This window comes from Marmota flaviventris, chromosome 4 (genome assembly GCF_047511675.1).
Source record: "Marmota flaviventris isolate mMarFla1 chromosome 4, mMarFla1.hap1, whole genome shotgun sequence".
Taxonomy (NCBI): domain Eukaryota; kingdom Metazoa; phylum Chordata; class Mammalia; order Rodentia; family Sciuridae; genus Marmota; species Marmota flaviventris.
This window is the reverse complement of record NC_092501.1, coordinates 32,597,893-32,616,725: the sequence shown is the minus strand read 5'-3', so window position 1 is coordinate 32,616,725 and position 18,833 is coordinate 32,597,893. Positions and strand designations below refer to the sequence as shown.

The 18,833-nt window shown below is 36.9% G+C and overlaps 1 pseudogene; it reads left to right on the top strand.

The window, feature by feature from the left end:
- The first annotated feature begins 3,915 nt into the window (after positions 1-3,915).
- LOC114082437 (cytochrome P450 2C18-like) lies at positions 3,916-17,308 on the top strand (annotated as a pseudogene).
- Positions 17,309-18,833: the final 1,525 nt, after the last annotated feature.

Genomic DNA, 18,833 nt, shown 5'->3' with positions numbered 1-18,833 from the left:
GGACATCATTATCCAAAGTACATGTATGAAGACACAAATTGGTGTCAACACACTTTATATACAACCAGCGATATGAAAAATTGTGCTGAATATGTGTAATAAGAATTGTAATGCATTCCGGTGTCATTTATTTTTTTATCAATAAAAACGAAAAAAACATAAAGTTCACATACTTGATTTCAGAGAACTCTTGTATCTTTAAATTATTTTTTGTATTCTTTCATCTATCAAAGGAAAGGGCCAGGCAGTATTCTCAGGTCATCAGGAGGAAGAAGGATGACCTGGGACACACATCTCTTAGGAATAAAGTGATTTCTGTGGCAAAAGCAATTGAGGTGATTTTACCCAAAATAAGTTAATCAGATTCTTTTTAGAGTTCAGAGCTCTGCGGGTCAAGCAACAGACTACTACTTGTTTTGCCTTGCAGGTAGTCATGCCCTGCCATGACTTGGGATCATGCCATGTTCTGCAGGTTATAAAACCGAACTGTTTTGATCCCTATTTAGTCAATTGTTTGTATAATTATTAACAAAATTCATGTTTATTTTGTGATTATAATGAATCATGAAATACTGAACCTTGTTGCACAATCAGGAAATGTTGGTGAACACAGTAGAAGTGAATGCCTTTTTTTCTTTTTGCTCTTTGATTAACATATTGGTGGTCCATCTTAATGGGTTTCATTGATATTTCCATGCACACATTCAGGGTGTGTTGATTAAATGCAGTTTGTTCTTATCAACCCTTCTCCCATTCATTTGGCAGCCTCTATTAATTATGATTCTACTATCAGGTCAATTTTATTTAGCTTCCACACATGAGAAAACATGCAGTCCTTATCTTTCTGTGTCCAGTTATTTCACTGAATAAAATGTCTTCCCTCGTTCCATCTATTGTGCAGCAAAGGACACTATTTCATTCTGTTTTATGGCTGAATAATATTAGAATGTGTATTTATGTAGGCCCTCTATTCACCTCACAGATTATTTCTTTTGCTGAGAAGAAACTTTTTAGTTTGAGTCCATCCCATTTATTGATTCTTGATTTTAATTCTTCTGCCAAAGGAATCTTATTAAGGAAATTGGGGCCTAATCCCACCTGATGGAGATTAGGGCCTACTTTTCCTTCTATTAGATTCAGGGTCTCTGGTTTAATTCCTAGGTCCTTGATCCATTTTGAGTTGAGTTTTGTGCATGGTGAGAGATAGGGGTTTAATTTCATTTTGTTGCATATGGATTTCCAGTTTTCCCAGCACCATTTGTTGAAGAGGCTATCTTTTCTTTAATGAATGTTTTTGGTGCCTTTGTCTAATATAAGATAATTATAATTTTGTGGGTTAGTCTCTTGTGTCCTCTATTCTGTACCAGTGGTCTACCAGTCTGTTTTGGTTCTAATATTATGCTGTTTTTGTTACTATTGCTCTATAGTATAGTTTAAGGTCGGATATAGTGATGCCACCTGCTTCACTCTTCCTGCTAAGGATTGCTTTAGCTATTCTAGATCTCTTATTTTTCCAGATGAATTTCATGATTGCCTTTTCTATTTCTATGAGGAATGTCATTGGGATTTTGATTGGAATTGCATTAAATCTGTATAGTGCTTTTGGTGGTATGGTAGTTTTGATAATATTAATTCTGACTATCCAAGAGCAAGATAGATCTTTCCATCTTCTAAGATCTTCATTGATTTCTTTCTCTAGGGTTCTGTAATTTTCATTATATAGATCTTTTACCTCTCTCATTGATTCCCAAGTATTTCATTTTTTTGACAGTATTGTAAATGGGGTAGTTTTCCTTATTACCCTTTCTGAGGATTTGTCATTGATATACAGAAATGCATTTGATTTATGGGTGTTAATATTATAACCTGCTACTTTGCTGAATTCATTTACTAGTTCTAAAAGTTTTCTGGTGGAACTTTTTGGGTCTTCTAGGTGTAGAATCATCTCATCAGAAAATAGTGCCAATTTGAGTTCTTCTTTTCCTATGTGTATCCCTTTAATTTCTTTCATCTGTCTAATTACTCTGGTCAGTGCTTCAAGAACTATGTTAAATCGAAGTGGTGAAAGAGGGCATCCCTGTCTTGTTCCAGTGTTTAGAGGGAATGCTTTCAATTTTTCTCCAAAATCTTTACTCCTCAAGATAGAACACTAATATCTAGAGTATATAAAGAACTCAAAAAACTAAGCACCAAAAAACCCAAATAACCCAATCAATAAAAGGGCCAAGGACCTGAACAGACACTTCTCAGAAGATGATGTACAATCAATCAGCAAATATATGAAAAAATGTTCATCATCGCTAGCAATTAGAGAAATGCAAATCAAAACTACTCTAAGATTTCATTTCACTCCAGTCAGAATGGCAAATATTATGAATACAAACATCAATAAATGTTGGCGAGGATGTGGGGGAAAAAGGTACACTCATAGACTGCTGGTGGGACTGCAAATTGGTGCAGCCAATATGGAAAGCAGTATGGAGATTTCTTGGAAAATTGGGAATGGAACCACCGGTTGACTCAGATATCCCTCTCCTTGCTCTATCCCCAAAGGGTAACTACAGGCACACAGCCACATCAATGTTTATAGCAGCACAATTCACAATAGCTGAACTGTGGAACCAACCTAGAGGCCGTTCAGTAGATGAATGGATAAAAAAACTGTGGCATATATACATAATGGATTATTACTCAGCAATAAAAGAGACTAAAATCATAGCATTTGCAGGTAAATGGATGGAGTTGGAGAAAATAATGTTAAGTGATGTTAGCCAATCCCCAAAAAAACAAATGCTGAATGTTTTCTCTGATATATGGAGACAGATTCATAGTGGGGTAGGGAGAGGAGGTGTGGGAGTAATAGATGAACTCTAGATAGGGCATAGTGGTAGGAGGGGAAAGGAGGGGGTTTGGGGTTACAAATGATGGTGGAATGTCATGGACATTATTATCCAAAGTACATATATAAAGACATGAATTGGTGTGAATATACTTTGTATACAACCAGAATATGAAAAATTATGCTCTATATGTTTAATAAGAATTGTAATGCATTCAGCTGTCATATAAAAATAAAAAATTAATAAAAAAGAATGTGTATCCATGCCACATTTTCCTTATCTATTCATATGTCAGTGGGCATCTAAATTGATTTCTTTCTAGTTATTGCAGATAGTCCCATAATAAACATGGGCATGTGATAAACATCTCTTCATATGCTGATTTCATTTCCTTTGATATTTACTCAAAGGTGAAATTTTACAGCAGTACATTTTACAGCAGTAGATCATTATTTTTTTGGTTTGTGTTTTGAGAAACCTCTATACTGTTCTCTATAATGACCTTACTAATTTTAATTCCTACCACCAGTGTATAAGAAGTGAATTTCTCTCTCTGGGGAAGGGTGCAAGATGCAGGGATGGTAGTTCCTAGGCTCAGGTCTACCACGAGCAGTCTCTGTGTCCTGGTCCTATCCTGGACACTGCATCTCCAACTGTATGTTTTCAAAACATACAAGTCATGGAATATACTGAATTCCTCAAAGTCATAGATTCCCAATTGGCCTGAGTGTGTCAATTTAGCATTACGAGTAATTTTCTTGCACAAAATTAGCTTAAGTATTTCTCAATCATAGCAGTACATGAAAATATTTGTTCTATCTTTTTTCTACTAGCTGATAATTGGACAGCAACCTAGTACATTTAAATCATAACTCCAGGGTGCTTACTAGAAAAGAAGAAATATCAATATTTTCTGTGTTAACTGTTATTGGAAGAAAGCCTCCTCGAGAGAGATGAAAGTCCACTCAGCTTACTGTTTGTTTAGGTGTCAAAGAGTTACATATTGGATTAGCAGGAGACCATAAAAGTTTGGATAGCAAGGTCACAGTTATCTCAGTAGGAAGAGAAGACTCCAATGGATCCAGTAGTGGCCCTGGTCCTTGGTGTCTCCTGTCTGCTTCTCCTCTCACTGTGGAGACACAGATCAGGGAGGGGGAAGCTCCCTCCTGGGCCCACTCCTCTCCCAATTATTGGAAATATCCTGCAGATAGATGTTAAGGACATCAGCAAATCCTTAACGCATGTAAGTATGCTTTGTGCTCCTTCAGTGGCTTGTGAAGGCAAGTCAATTGACCCCTGGTTATAAAGATAGTATACTTCTGGAGGCACACTATTTTAGCAGATGATTGTAAAAGAAAATACTCCCTGTAAACCTTGATGTCATGTGCCACATTAATGCCGTGTTTTATTCAGAATTGTCCTGAATATAGAATTTCTCTGCAAACTCAACAACTTATGCCTGAAAGCAAAGAAATAGCATAAGGATTTCTGCAATAGCATGAGATTGGATACAGCAAAAGGAATGAAAATAACACAATGAATCAGTGTCCAATTGATGATATCAGAATCTTTTGGTTGCTGCAGAAATTCTTTGCCTGGGGTTGGAAATGAAGAAGGATGAAAGAAATGGTTCTTCCAGTGGATGTTCATGTCATGGTTCTGCCTCTGCAGTGCCTACTTTGTTTTGGTAATAGCTGAGGACTCCAAACATGGCTAGGCATTAGGATCAAGTGTGGTGACTGAAAAACACCACTTTCTAGTATTCACCTTAGGTATGTCAGCATCTCTTTGGAAAAAGCTTTGCAGGTGATTCAGAGCAGTCTGCTGGGTATAGCTTTGAAAGTGGGCACTGTGGTGTGATCAAGTGCTCGAGCATCAAATGTTGATTCAGTGATGTTCCAATTTTGTTCTCTTATCTTAGCTGTGGAACCCTGGAAATGAATTTGGAATTCTCTGATCTCATTTGCTTTGTTAATGAAACATGGCAAATAAGACTGCTGAATGCAATATGTGAGGATCAATTTTAATCCGTGTACGAAAAGCCTTGAAATTGTATGGCACATCAGAAGCCATCCATCAAAGGCAGCTATCATGATCATTTATACATGAAATTCAGAAATATGTCTATCTTTGTGTGGTAGAATAAAACCATAAAAATAATATCAGCCAGAGTCAGCATGATATCTGGTTCAGGTAGTGAGTTGATTTGCTAATATTTGCATTTTCTTTCCCATTTCCAGTTGTCAAAAGTCTATGGCCCTGTGTTCACTCTGTATTTGGGCATGAAGCCCATTGTGGTGTTGCATGGATATGAAGCTGTGAAGGAAGCCCTGGTTGATAATTTGCTGGAAGAGACTCTATCCTGATTTTAAAAAGAAGTAAGAAAAACTTTGGTAAGTGCACGTGCATGTGTGTGTTGTGCAGTGGTCATTGGGATGAGCAGCATGAAGAAAAGAGACCAGAAGGGCTCCTGAGGCAGAGCTTGGCCATCCCTGTGGTGTCCCCCATTAGCTTCCCTGCCTTGTTGGGTCTCCTTCTAATCTCTTTCCTCTACTTGTAGGTATCATTTTTAGCAATGGAAAGACATGGAAGGAGATAAGACGCTTCTCTCTAATGACCCTGAGGAATTTTGGGATGGGGAAGAGAAGCATTGAGGACCGTGTTCAAGAGGAAGCCCGCTGCCTTATGGAGGAGTTGAGGAAAACCAATGGTGGGTGCCTGTTTGTGTCACTGACCTTAACAGAGTGCCCTCTTCTCTATTGACTTTCTTGGAAGCATTTCAGTTGAGTGAGAGCTCTCATTATGGGCCTTGGTTGTGACCCCATGTGGGACAGGGATGGTTTTAAAAAGGGACAGGACATGTTTGTTTATCAATGTTGCCTGGGTAGTGATGTGCCTTGGCCTGCAATTGGGGTGTAAAAATTCTTTTGATCTGTTTCTGTTCTGAATATTTTTATTTTTCTTTCCAATCAGAAATTATGAACTTAGTAGGTGAGTGTTTTTTTTTTCCCTAAAGAGTTAAGGAGCAGTGTTTTCCCTTAGTGTAAATGAGGGCAACCTATTCCATATCATGCCAGTAGAAAACCTTGGTAAGTGATGGGGAGGCAGTGACCCCACCACTCCTTCATGGAATCCCAGCTCATCGCCATCTGCTTTCCTTAAGTTGGACAGTACTTGTGTGAGCAGCTTCACCAACATGGCTCAGGGTTTCTTCCAGGTCCAGGCTGCAACTTTGGCCAGTCATGGTGTAATGTATGCTTTTAATTGATCAGTTTTATCTTCATAAAATTCTCATCAATTATTTCTCTCTAAATACAGAATGATTTTTTATAAATAATCACAAACTACATCTTCTTACCCATATTTAGTGTTTTTTGATTCACATACTTTGGTTAAATATCTGTTTTCATATAAATCTACAAAGTACACAGACATTTATAAAATGGTTTCTTTAACTAGATTTTGAAGACTATCAGTGTCTCCTTACATAGTCTCTCCTAATAGAATGTTAACTCTGTTTTCAATTGTTTCTTCCTCTGTTCTTTGGATTTCGTGTTAGAAATTATGGTCCTAATTTCCTCCTACTGCCAACTCTACTCACCTGTGAAGTGTCTGTCATCGTGAATGTGATTATTAGCTTGAATACCAAATGACCTTGTTTTCACATTTTCTGTTTCAAATGAAATGGAAGAAAAGATTAAAAATTCAATTTTACCAGTGCACGACACACATGTATACGCACTCCAAATTTCCAAGACTCTGCAAGTTACCTTCCCCCTCCATGGATGAACATATCACATTTCTAAAAGCTCAGAGCTCTGCAATATTTAAAATGCTTGCACACAGCATCTAACAGAAACTTTTTCTATTTTTCAAATGCCCTCCTATTTTTTCAAACTGGCTTTGATTCTTGTCTCCCTTATTTAAGGTCCACAGGTATGAATTTGCGAGCTCATACATATAAATTGATACCTATTATTTAATTATAGCAATTTATCTTACAGATTCCCCACAAAAAGAAACACTTCCTATATTTTGATTTCATTTCCTGTAAAATAATATACTTAATGTAGGAGATTGACAGATTTCAAAATGATTAAAATATACCATTCTTTTCTTTCTTTCTTTTTTAATTGTTGATAGACTTTTATTTTATGTATTTATGTGCAGTTCTGAGAATAGAACCCAGTGCCTTACACATGCTAGGCAAGCGCTGTACCACTGAGCCACAGTAAAATTCGTTTTTAAAACTTTTAAATGAGAAATAATATGTGTCTCTTAGTTTTGCATTTTTGATTGCCTTACCTGGGGTTTATATTTTGAATAAAAGTTGTTTATTTTAGCAAAGAAATCTAATCCACTTATTGATATTACTTTATCTTCTCAAATATCACACACATTTTGCTTTTCTCATTTTTTCCTCTATATGCCTGAACTCACCCACAATCTCACTTTAGTTCCTCTCTACTGGTTCAACACAGAATTCTTTCTTCCATTCATTACACATAAAAAAGTTTCCATGCCCACAGCATAGCCTCCTTCTGTATCTCATTGCTGTATTTTCCATAGGCTTTACAGACAGATGTGATTATGTTCTGAATACTTGAATTATTATGTTTAAGATGGTCTTTTGCCTTTAAGAATTATCCCTTGGCTGGGCAAGGTTGGGAAATCTTGTAATGGTAGTAACTTGAAAGGCTGAGACAGGATGATCGCTAGTTCAAGGCCAGCCTCAGCAAGTTAGGGAGACCCTAAGAAACTTAGCAAGACCCTGTCTAAAATTATAAAAGAAAATGGATTGGGGACATAGTTCAGTGCTAAAGTGCCCTTGGATTCAACACTCAGTACCACCACCACCAACAATATTATCAACAACCACCACCTAAACCAGGAAACCCCAGGGGCTAAAGAGGTGTAAGTAAAAGCAGTGGATGTGAACTAAGTTATGTAAACTCCATTATTTAACATGTTAGGTTTTCAGGGCCTACTCAGAGTTAGGTAAAAGTGATTCCTTGTTCTTTTTGGTACTGAAGATTGAACCTGGGGCACTTTACCAGTGAGCCATATCTCCAGCCCCCTTTATTTTTTATTTTGAAACAGGGTCTTGCTAATTCTTAGGGTCTTGTTAAGTCCTTAGGGCCTCACTAAGTTGCTGAGGCTGGCCTTAAACTTGCAATCCTCCTCCCTCATCTTTCAACACCTCTGGGATTACAGGCATGTGCCATTGCACTTGGAAATTCTTTGTTTTAATGCATGTGAATATTTTGCTGTCAGTTGCTCTGTATACAATATACTGTTTAAAATGTGTACAAGGGATCCAACATGGTGGCCGGTGAGGAAGCAGCACTTTCAGTATCTTCACATTAACGGGATCAGAAAGACCCATTAATACACCTAGATTCTACCTACTGAGGAACTTCTAGCAAAATTCCGCTGAAAGGAGACCTGCCGGGAATTAGTAAGTTTATTAGAGGTGACAGTTTGTCCCAGACGAGTGAATCTTGACCATGCGGTGCAGAGGTCCAGTCCCGCTGCCTCCACCTGCCCGGCTCTGCAAGAAGCCCTCAGCGGCCTGGCACAGTGTGAAGGGTCCCCGCCCGACCCTGCAGACGGCCCCCGCCCTCCCTCTTGAAGATGCCTCTCCTCATTCTGCTAATTCTAATTCTGGGGTAGGGAAAAGGAAACTCCTTCTTGAAGCCTTGGTGGGAATCCTAGAATGTAATGAAGCTTCCTGAGATGATTCCTCACTTGGAAGTATTCTACTCATGTATATATGTCAGAAAGGTATTTTAATTTTGGCAGATCTGTTCCTAATTTTTTAATTCATCATTTCAACAGACTGCTTCTATAAAACTTGTGTTTCATGGAGTAAGAACCTTTCTTGAGGGGTAGTCAAAAATTTTATGTTTTATCAATACCACTTAAAAATCATCTTTAAAGGAATTTTGTTCATACAGTAGCAATAAGCATACTTTTTTTTGAGTCTTGTGTGAGGATTCCACTAAAAGGATGGCAACACAATTATTTGTTAGACTCATTCTCTTTCAAGGAAGAGAGGACAGGAACAATAAACACTTTATATAATCTTCACCAAGTTTCTTAATCATAGAAGGCAGATGCAAGTGTGGTGATGGAATCTAAAAGGAGGATAGTCTGGTAACCTGAATATTAGAAGAGGAAAATTTATGAAGAAAGAAAAGCAATCTCTGTTCTTAAAACTCCAACAAGATTCTCTTGTTTGGAAATAACAGGATCAATGAAGGGAAATTGAGGTTGAAGAGGGAGGCTTTTCTGCTCAGGCAAATCCCTTGTCAGCTAATAGCATTAAACCATTCTTTTCACATCTTCACTCATCAGGTGACAAATATTTTCTTTGTAGGAAAAGAACTGTAAGGGAACATACTGAGCTTCAGAATCCATATCCTAAGGGTCCTTATGTAGTGGCAAAGAAAGATTGAGGTGTGGGGCTGAAAGGAAGCTTTGGAGAATCTGAGCTCTTCCTTCAACATCAGAAAAGTCATGTGCTCTCAAGGGAGGGAAGAACTGTGGAGTAAAGACTTTCATATTTTGCCATCTTAGTAGAAAATTCTTCCAATCATCTATCAGAGAGCGAGAAATAAAAGCATCCACCCAAAACACAGGGTTGTAGCATTGCATATCACAAGGGATGAAGAATTAATTAAAACATTCAGAGAAATATCCCTTGACTTATGTGAAACACCAGAGCAGCACCAGAATTCTTACAAGTAACTAATATCTTGTTATTTCATAGAATAGGTGTATTTCAGGCCTGCACATTTGCCAAAATATTATACCAGTATCCCTATTTCTCAGAAAATTACTGGAGAATGTTGCATCTAAATGTCTACAAGTCAGGAAGCCATGGGCTCCATGAATGGGGATGAGAGTGTTGGGGAGACTGCTGGGTGCTGGACCTAGGAAGCAGCCTTCAGCATGAAGGTGGATGATGCAGATGACAGGAGAGAACTCAGGAGCAAAAGGGATGTGAGGAATAGTCTGAGGTTTCCGACGGCTGGACAATGATTCCTGCAGTATAAAACATCTACCTGAGCATCTTGAATAATCCTAACTCAAAATTGGAAAATGATGGGCTTACATAGAGAAACTGGGAGAAGACCAAGAAAGCACCAACAATGTAAAATAATCATAATTTCATATAACAGAAAGTATGTGTATACTATCAGAAGGTCGTACCTCATGGATGTTGATATAAGCAAAAATTGCCGTCTAATATATCCTCGTGAATAGAGTCTGGCGGGCAATCTCGTGTGTGTGTGTCTGTCTGTGTGTGTGTGTCCTTTCCCAGTTTTGTGCTTTAGTCATTGAGTTATGCAAACTCTCATTTCCACATACCTGTAAATCATTAAGTGTTGTGTAATAATGCACACACAAGAAATAGAGAATCATTATTTGAATATGACTTTAAATTTCAGAACGAGGTGGTAGAGTGCTGAGTGCCTGTGGCTAAGATGTGGGAGGATAGAGCTGGGATTGGGCTCATTTGTAAAGCGCTTGCCTGACATGTGTGAGGCAATGGGTTTGATTCTCTGCACCACATATAAATAAATGAATAAAATAAAGATCCGTCAACAACTAAAAAAAATATTTAAAAAAAATATGTGGGAATATGATGGGAGTTCCACTGCAAATTGCTCTCATACAAAACCTTCATACATATATATCAATCTATTGTACTTTATATTAAACATAAATTATTTATCAAATTTAGTATTTGATTCCCATTTTCTTTCTGCCAGAACTGTAAATTCTTGATGTGTTTATATTCTGTTAAATTTTTTGAAAATATTATTTAGTTCTACTTATATTAATTCTGTGGGACGCTAATTTATAAGCATGGTCCTATTTTTTATTTTATTTACTTTCTTTGCTCCTATCTACTTTAAAATGTAGTTTAATGAAGAGTGTATGTGTGTGTGTGTGTGTGTGTGTGTGTGTGTATATAAATGATATGCCCAGAGGCACTGTTTATATATGTAAGTGTGCCTCTGGGCATATCATTTACATTCATAATGCTGTTGGGACATCTTTGTCCTGCTTCTCATGATATTCAGTTGCTATGACAAATGTGCCCTTTCTCTCCTATCCCCTCATTTCTTTCCTATGTCTTACCAGCTAAAGTCCAGGAAGAGATTCAGTGTGTGATTGGCAGACACCGCAGCCCCTGCATGCAGGACAGAAGCCGCATGCCCTACACAGATGCTGTGTTGTATGAGATCCAGAGATACATGATCTCCTTCCAGTCAACCTGCCCCATGCAGTGACTTGTGATGTTAAATTTAGAAATTACCTCATTCCCAAGGTAAGCTTGTTTCTTCTGGGCTGCGCCTCAGTGTTCTTCCTGGTCCCAAATCCATAGCAGGACTGTAATTCTCTAACACACAGGATGAGACAAGTTGCAAAACATTTGGCTACTTAATGACCTGTGTGCAGTTTCTAGTTTGGGTATAAAGCTTTCTAAGAGGTGGCTGTATCTGGCCATGTGAGCCTTCCAAATTGGTTTTACATTTTAAACATTGTTTTTGCCATTATTAAATGTCTACATTTCCATACCAAGGTTAAAAATTTCGTTGTCACAGGGTGTGGTGGCTCATGTAGCTTAGGAGGTTGAGGCAGGGGGAGTGCAGGTTCTAAGCCAGTCTTGGCAATTTAGCAAGGCTCTAAGTAACTTAGATAGACCCTGACTCAAAATATAAAATAAAAAATGGCTGGGGATGTAGCTCAGTAGTTAAGCAGTGTTGCATTCAATTTCTGGTTAAAAAACTAGGTTGTTTATACCCCAAGTGATTTCTTAGGTTTTCCTCATGAGAACAATAAACCTATAGACAAATTAAGTAAGAATTGATATCTTGACCTGTTGATTCTTTAAATTCATGATTATGTTCTCAATTTATTTTCGCTTCATTTAATAATTTCAGTCATGTTTTTTTTCAGTTCAGTGACTCATAAATATTTTGTTATTTTTTCTTGTAAAATGAATATTTTTGTTCATGCTATGTCATTTAAACACATCTTTGCCTCTTCTTTCTAACTGGTGTGTGGGATTATATTTGATCTTATCATTGTGATGATGTTACATCTAGTAAACTTAATAACTTTCCTAGTAATTGCCAATGGTTTGCCTGAGATACATTTGAAATGTCTGTTTTTTTATCCTCTTGTCTGAGTCAATTTGATGTATTTCCTGTTTTTATATCCTTGTTTTCTCTTTATTGCATTATTGCCCTTTTTAGGATTTCTCAATCACATTGAACAGAATACATGATTGCAGTCATTCATTTTTTATTTCTTATCTACAGGAATGGTTAGAAGCTTACTATCTCATTGCAGAGAAGGTTGTTTTACGTACAATTTGGTAGATGTTCTTTTTCAAATAAGGGAAATTTTCTTCTCTTAATTTCGTATAAACTTTGGTCAAGAATGTGTATACACCAATTGATTTTCAGCGTCTGGGGGATAGATTATATGATATTGGATGGATTTTCTCCAGTAAATATAGAAATTGCAAATACATACACAGAGCTGGATTTGATCTATCACATGTTTTCATGTCTTCAGTGCTTATAACAGATTTTTTGTCAATAATTTTTCCTCCAAAAACTTTCTTAGATAATAGATATCAAGATAGTGCTGACTGCATAAAAATATGTGAGAAATGTTCCTTGAAGTAGGTGTGTTTCTTCCTTCTGATGGCCACTTTGTCATATGCTTGAAATGCCAAAACTTTTTTGGTGAAGAACCGGGTATCACATGGGGAAAAATATAAAATTTCAGAGCTTACATTCTTCCAGAAAGGGTTCATTTCTTTCCCATAAATGGAAAGAAGGTTGTAACACTTCCTTCCCTCATCTTTACTAGGACAGCATATGAATATAATCAAATTATGCTATTCCCTTTACTCTCTGTCTCCCATTTATGGAATCTATCTATCTATCTATCTATCTATCTATCTATCTATCTATCCATCCATTTACACAGGGGATCAAATACAGAACCTTGCACACACCAGGCAACATTCTACCACTGGGCCTCATTTCCAGCTTCCACATCTGAAGTCTTGAGATGATTTTTATCAGTGAAGCGCTAACATTCTTTCTACCACATGCTTTCTGTGTTCATCCAGAAAACCTACTTGCTGTTACAGAGTAGATTTTAAAATTTGAGATCAGAAAATATCACTATTATATTTAAAGTAATACAAATAAGAATTGTCTTTTCATTGAAAAAATCTGGTAAGATTCATTAGGTTGCACCTATAAAGGCTGTCCTGGGGAGAAGACTGATGGGTTCAGGGGAAGGAAGGTCATGGGGCTTGCTCTTGTATTTAGTATAAGGATTAGGACCTGAACTTACTCTCTTTCTAGCAGAGGAACAAAGAGGAGATGGTGTTTATTTCTTATTGGGATGAGAGGATAAAATTAATGAAAGTTGATTGCCTCCTTATGTGTAACTAAATGGGAAATAGACTGAAGAATCAGGGATTGTCAGTCCTCCTTATCCAACAAAGCATCTGCTTTGTGGACCTGCTTGATGATCCCATTCAGCTCACTGCTTGGCAGGTTATGATATGGCTGGTATCTTTGAAGTTTATAGAACTGTAGCCTCAAGAGAATGGTCCATTTATGCTCTTCCTTTGGAAAAGTCTGATGTAGAATTTTTCAATCCTTGGTTGCCATTTTCCAATTAGATAAATTATTTTTTCTTCCACAGGCTGAAATCACTGATGTCAGTGGAGATAACACTCTAATAGTGTTGACTAACTTCCTTTTGTAAATGTCTATAGCCAGTATGGACTTTGCAGGATACTAGGATTCTGTTGACATTTCTGAACTCTGCCATTGCAACATGGAAGCAGTTATAGGCAATCTATAGAGCATTCTATAGAACATGACCAAGTTCAATGTTATGGAAACTGAAATAATAAATTCACAAATATTTTTTCATGTAAAAATATTCTTCTTTTTCTTTCAATTTAAACATTCTTTGCTCACTGGTTATATGAAAACACATGGCAGGCTGCATTTTGTGGACTTTGTTGTTCAACCCTCTTATGAGACACACTGTTCCAGTAGACTTTCTATAATCATATGAGGTCAATTTGTGGATTTATGTCCTATCTGAAGAGAATTTGCAAAAACCAGTTCTCTTGTCTTTTTGTAAAAGTTGTGTTGCTTAGCTCTTAGTTAATTGACCAGTTTTTCTTTTACCTTTTGCTTATGGTGATATTGTTCTGCCTCATTTTTTTATTTGTGAATTTCCATATGTTCAAACAACTTTTTCTAAACATATATCCACATGCATCTTAAGAAAACTTTTTCATATATCACTACTTTAATTATACTTAAAGGAAGAATTTTAAAAGCAAATTGATACATGATTATATGTATTTATTTATTTTTGTGGTGCTGGGGATTGAACCCAGGGCCTTGTGCATGCCAGGCAAATGCTTTTATGTTTTTTTGAAATATTAGGGGATTGAATTTTTCCCACTGGTATATTTTTTAAAAAAATTGGAATCTAAATAAAATTTAGAAGTGTATTTATACTTTAATATCTTTCCATTAAGGTATTTACTTATAGACTGGTGCCTCAAGTCATTTCAAGAATGATGATTTTCTCTTACACAGTAGTCATTGCATTTATACTCAGACATCATTCACACTATAATACTAACATAAGTCTATGATAAATTAGCCCATTAATTTTACAATCTTTTTGTAGATTTTTCTTGTACAATTTAGTGTCCAGTTAAAGAACAGACATGTAATGTGATTATCTTTTCTATTTACTCTCCTGTAATCAGGGGTAGTAGTTCCCTTTCCTGTACTTGTTTGTTTCCTTTCATCATGTTCGCCTTACCAAGGAATCCAGGACAGAAATCCAACATTCCTGAGGCTGGCTTTGTATGGTAGTTTTCTAGGGATTAGATTCTCATCGTGAATTTGGGAAGAAAACTACATAAATGTCAATGAAAGTGTCACTGAATCACATGGTGAGGTGGGAACACATGTCACTTATTCAATATAGCTTATACTAATTTTCTCAGGAAAGAAGGTGGTATCCAACAGATCTCTCCATTACAGAGCTTCTGCTCTTATAAGTAAGTGATAGACATCACATTATGGTCCTTCAGGACTATGTAAACATCCTGCTTATGAAATCACTCACCTAACTGTTCTAGCTTTGATTGATGCTTCTTGCTTGAACTGATATTCAGACGGAAGGCATTATAAAATGATATTGCTGATTTTATTCTCTTTTGCTTTATGTAGTTTTGTCATATGGTTTCTCTCTCTGAAAATGTCACTGCTTGTTTTGGGACACAGTTTCCATTTTTCAGACCAGTAGATTGAGCTAAGTAATATCCATTGTGCCTTTCAGCTCCTGAATTCCTGCTTAAATTGATCTGTCTTTGTTATTTCCAGGGCACAGCCATATGGACCTCACTGACATCAGTGCTCCATGACAACAAAGAATTCCCCCACCCAGAGATATTCGACCCTGGGCACTTTCTAGATGAACGTGGCAACTTGAGGAAAAGTGACTACTTCATGCCTTTCTCATCAGGTATGTGAAATATTTGGGATCAGCTACTTCTTACCTGGTACCTCGTCTGGTTTTAGAACATTTGTTCTTTACATGAGCAGAGCACCATTGTGATACCAATGTACTCTCCCTGCTAAGCTTTTCTTCTGTAAGGTCAATCTCATTTAAATATTCCTCACCCACTAAGTGAAAGGCATCTCACTCCATGATGTTGGTTGGTTTCTAAATGTTGTTGTTCAACACCCTTCTTGCTCCGCTGTGGTGATGGTAGTCTCTACAAGCATGAGATCACATAGCAAAGGGCCTCTAGGGAAGCAGCTTAGTGAATAACTGATTGTATTCTGGTGTGACTAGTGCGCTGAGGTAGGGACGATTTCTGGGCTGGTTGGCTTACCAGGATAGGCTTCCAGGATGTTGGTCTATAATATTCCACTTGAGGTTTAAAATGGAGTTTGTGTCTTCATAATTAATGATGTTTTTGAGCTGACTGAAAAGAGTCACATAAAATGGAGAAAAGAAAAGGCAGGATTTTTTTTTTTTTTTTAACGAGAGAGTGTGAGAGAGAGAGGGAGATTTTTTTTTAAGAGAGAGAGAGAGAGAGAGAGAGAGAGAGAGAATTTTTTAATATTTATTTTTTAGTTCTCGGCGGACACAACATCTTTGTATGTGGTGCTGAGGATCGAACCCGGGACGCATGCATGCCAGGCGAGCACGCTACCACTTGAGCCACATCCCCAGCCCAAGGCAGGATATTTTTAAGGAAGCAATGAATCACCACAGAAGAACTTTTGTTCTTAGTCAGGGATGTGTGAAATTGCCTGAAAACGATGAGCTTAAGGAAGAATTGGGGATGAGGTAAGAGACCCTACAATGACCACAGAGCATCCTGCTCTTCTTCCAATTATGGTTATGTGTCTTGGATATTGAATCTCCCATCTGCAATGTTTTTACTGATTCTTGGCTCATGGACTCTCCTTCCTTGATTCCATGACTCTAGATGTCTGCCTTACATGTTGGACTGTACATCCCATGATGATGAGTCAAGGAACCATTCTTCAAGTGTTCACATTTCAACAGGTTAGAAAATTAAGAGGGACATGGAAAACTATGATTCCAGGTGTTACATGTTTCCAAAAGAACATGAGAATGATGTTGAGGATATCAAAAGAGGGCAAGATTTTAGTGCTTGAGGGGATCATAAAGAGTGTAAAGAGGACATGAATTTCCACTTGTGTTCTGAATGGAATGAAGGGAAATTTTGTCTTATACAAGAAGATTAGCATGATGTAAAAGATGAACATTCATGGTTCTTTGGAGATTCAAAAGATTCTATTAGAGGTGAGATTAGAGGGTTGAAGAATGAAGGCAAGGTCATGGAACATCAGAATGGGAATAGAAAATACAAGTAACAGAGTTCTTTTTTTAAAAAAATATACTTAGAAACTTCAAATTCAAAAGTGTCACTCCAGTGTAGGAATTCTAAATAAAGTGTTTGTCACAAAGCTGATACTTCCAAAAATACTGTTTGAATGAAATATTTGTTAAGATGGACAAAAAGTGTCTGCTCTTTTTCCATTTGTCCATCCAAACATTCAATCATTCATTAAATGTTTATTTATATTCTCATTTTTACATAAGAAGCGCAGTGCTTGTCACTGTCCAAATGACACATAAGCATGTTGTGTTTTTTGTTTGTTACAGGAAAACGGATGTGTGTGGGAGAGAGCCTGGCCCGCATGGAGCTGTTTTTATTTCTGACTACCATTTTACAGCACTTTCATCTGAAATCTCAGGTTGACCCAAAGGAACTCGATACTACCCCAATTGCCAATGGATTATCCTCTCTTCCTCCTTTATACAAGATCTGCTTCATTCCTGTGTGAAACAGAGCAGACCATGTGGCTGCTGCTGTGCTCTTGTCTGCAGTCCCTTCCCCCAGGGCATCGTCCACATCCTTTCCTCATCTGTGATACATTCTTTTTTTTTTTTTTGAGTACATTCAATTTTATTTTATTTTTTTGACTTAAACAACATTTATTTCTCATTGTTCAATAAACTGGGAGGTCTAAGATTTGATGTAAGGCCTTCTTTTACCCCCTGTTTTTATTAGAGCCTTATAATTACATACAATTTAGATACAACTTGACAAAATTATACATACAAGGTATTTTATTTCAATCCCCATCTCCCCAATGGTTTTTCACCCTCCTCCCTCCCCTTTTTCCCTCCTCTACTCTACTAATCTTCCTTTCACTCTTTTTTTTAAATTTAATTTTGATTGGTACTTTCTTCATATGCATAAAGGTGAAATTCCCTTAGGTACATTTCTTTTTTTTTTCTCTCCTCTCCATCTCCACATTCTAGAGTAAGGGAACACACATCTTCCTTTATAGAGTTTATTTTCTTTCTGGTCATTGTACAGATATACAATGACCAGTGTTCTGTGTTCACAGTTTCCTGTGTTCTTAATACTTGTATTGATCACCCCAAGTAATAACATGGATCTAATGCTGAGTTATTGATACATTATCACTGTAAAACATCATGGTCATTTTGAATATGATCTGTCAGAACCATCTATCCCATGCATGTTCTTATTAAAATACATAATTGATTTCTGGGTCAGTTCTCAAATTTCTCTTCTTTTGTGCAGTATAGGTATGAAAATAGAGTCCCAAGATCCAATTTGGTTCTCATAATGGTAGGCACAGTGAGGAAGTGGTCATTGAAGAAACCAGGGGAGATTAAAAAATTCATAGAAACAAATCAATATGGAAACAGAATCTATGAGAATCCTTGGGACACATCAAAAGCATGCTTAAGAGGGAGGGTTATAGTTATAAGTGCCTACACTGGAAAAATAGATCTCCAGTAAATAACATAATGATGTATGTCAAGGATTAGAAAAACAAGGAGAAACCCAATTCCAAAGTGAGCATAAGAAAAGGAATAATAAGATTTGACAAGGAAGAGATGAAATAGAGATTGAAAACAGAGTATGAAGGATTAATGCAGTAAAGGGTTCTTTTCTGAACAGATAGACAAAATTGAGGAACCTTTAGCCAAACTAACCAAAAGAAAGGGGATATCCAATTTTACTACATCGGACGTAATTAAGGCATATTATAACAGATACCACTGAAATCTGGAGGATCATGATGGAATGTTTTGACAGATTATATGTCCATAGATTGGATAACGTGGAAAGTTCTAATCATAAGACCTACCAAAGTGGAACCAAGAAATTGTAGGAAGTCTAAATATATCAATAAAAAGCAATGATGTTGAAGAAGTAATAAAAGCAGATAGACTCACAACCCAGTTTTCCTAGACTTTAAAAGAAGTACAATTGTCCTAAAAGTATTCCTTAAAGAGAAAAGGAAGGAATGCTTCCAAACTCATTCTCTA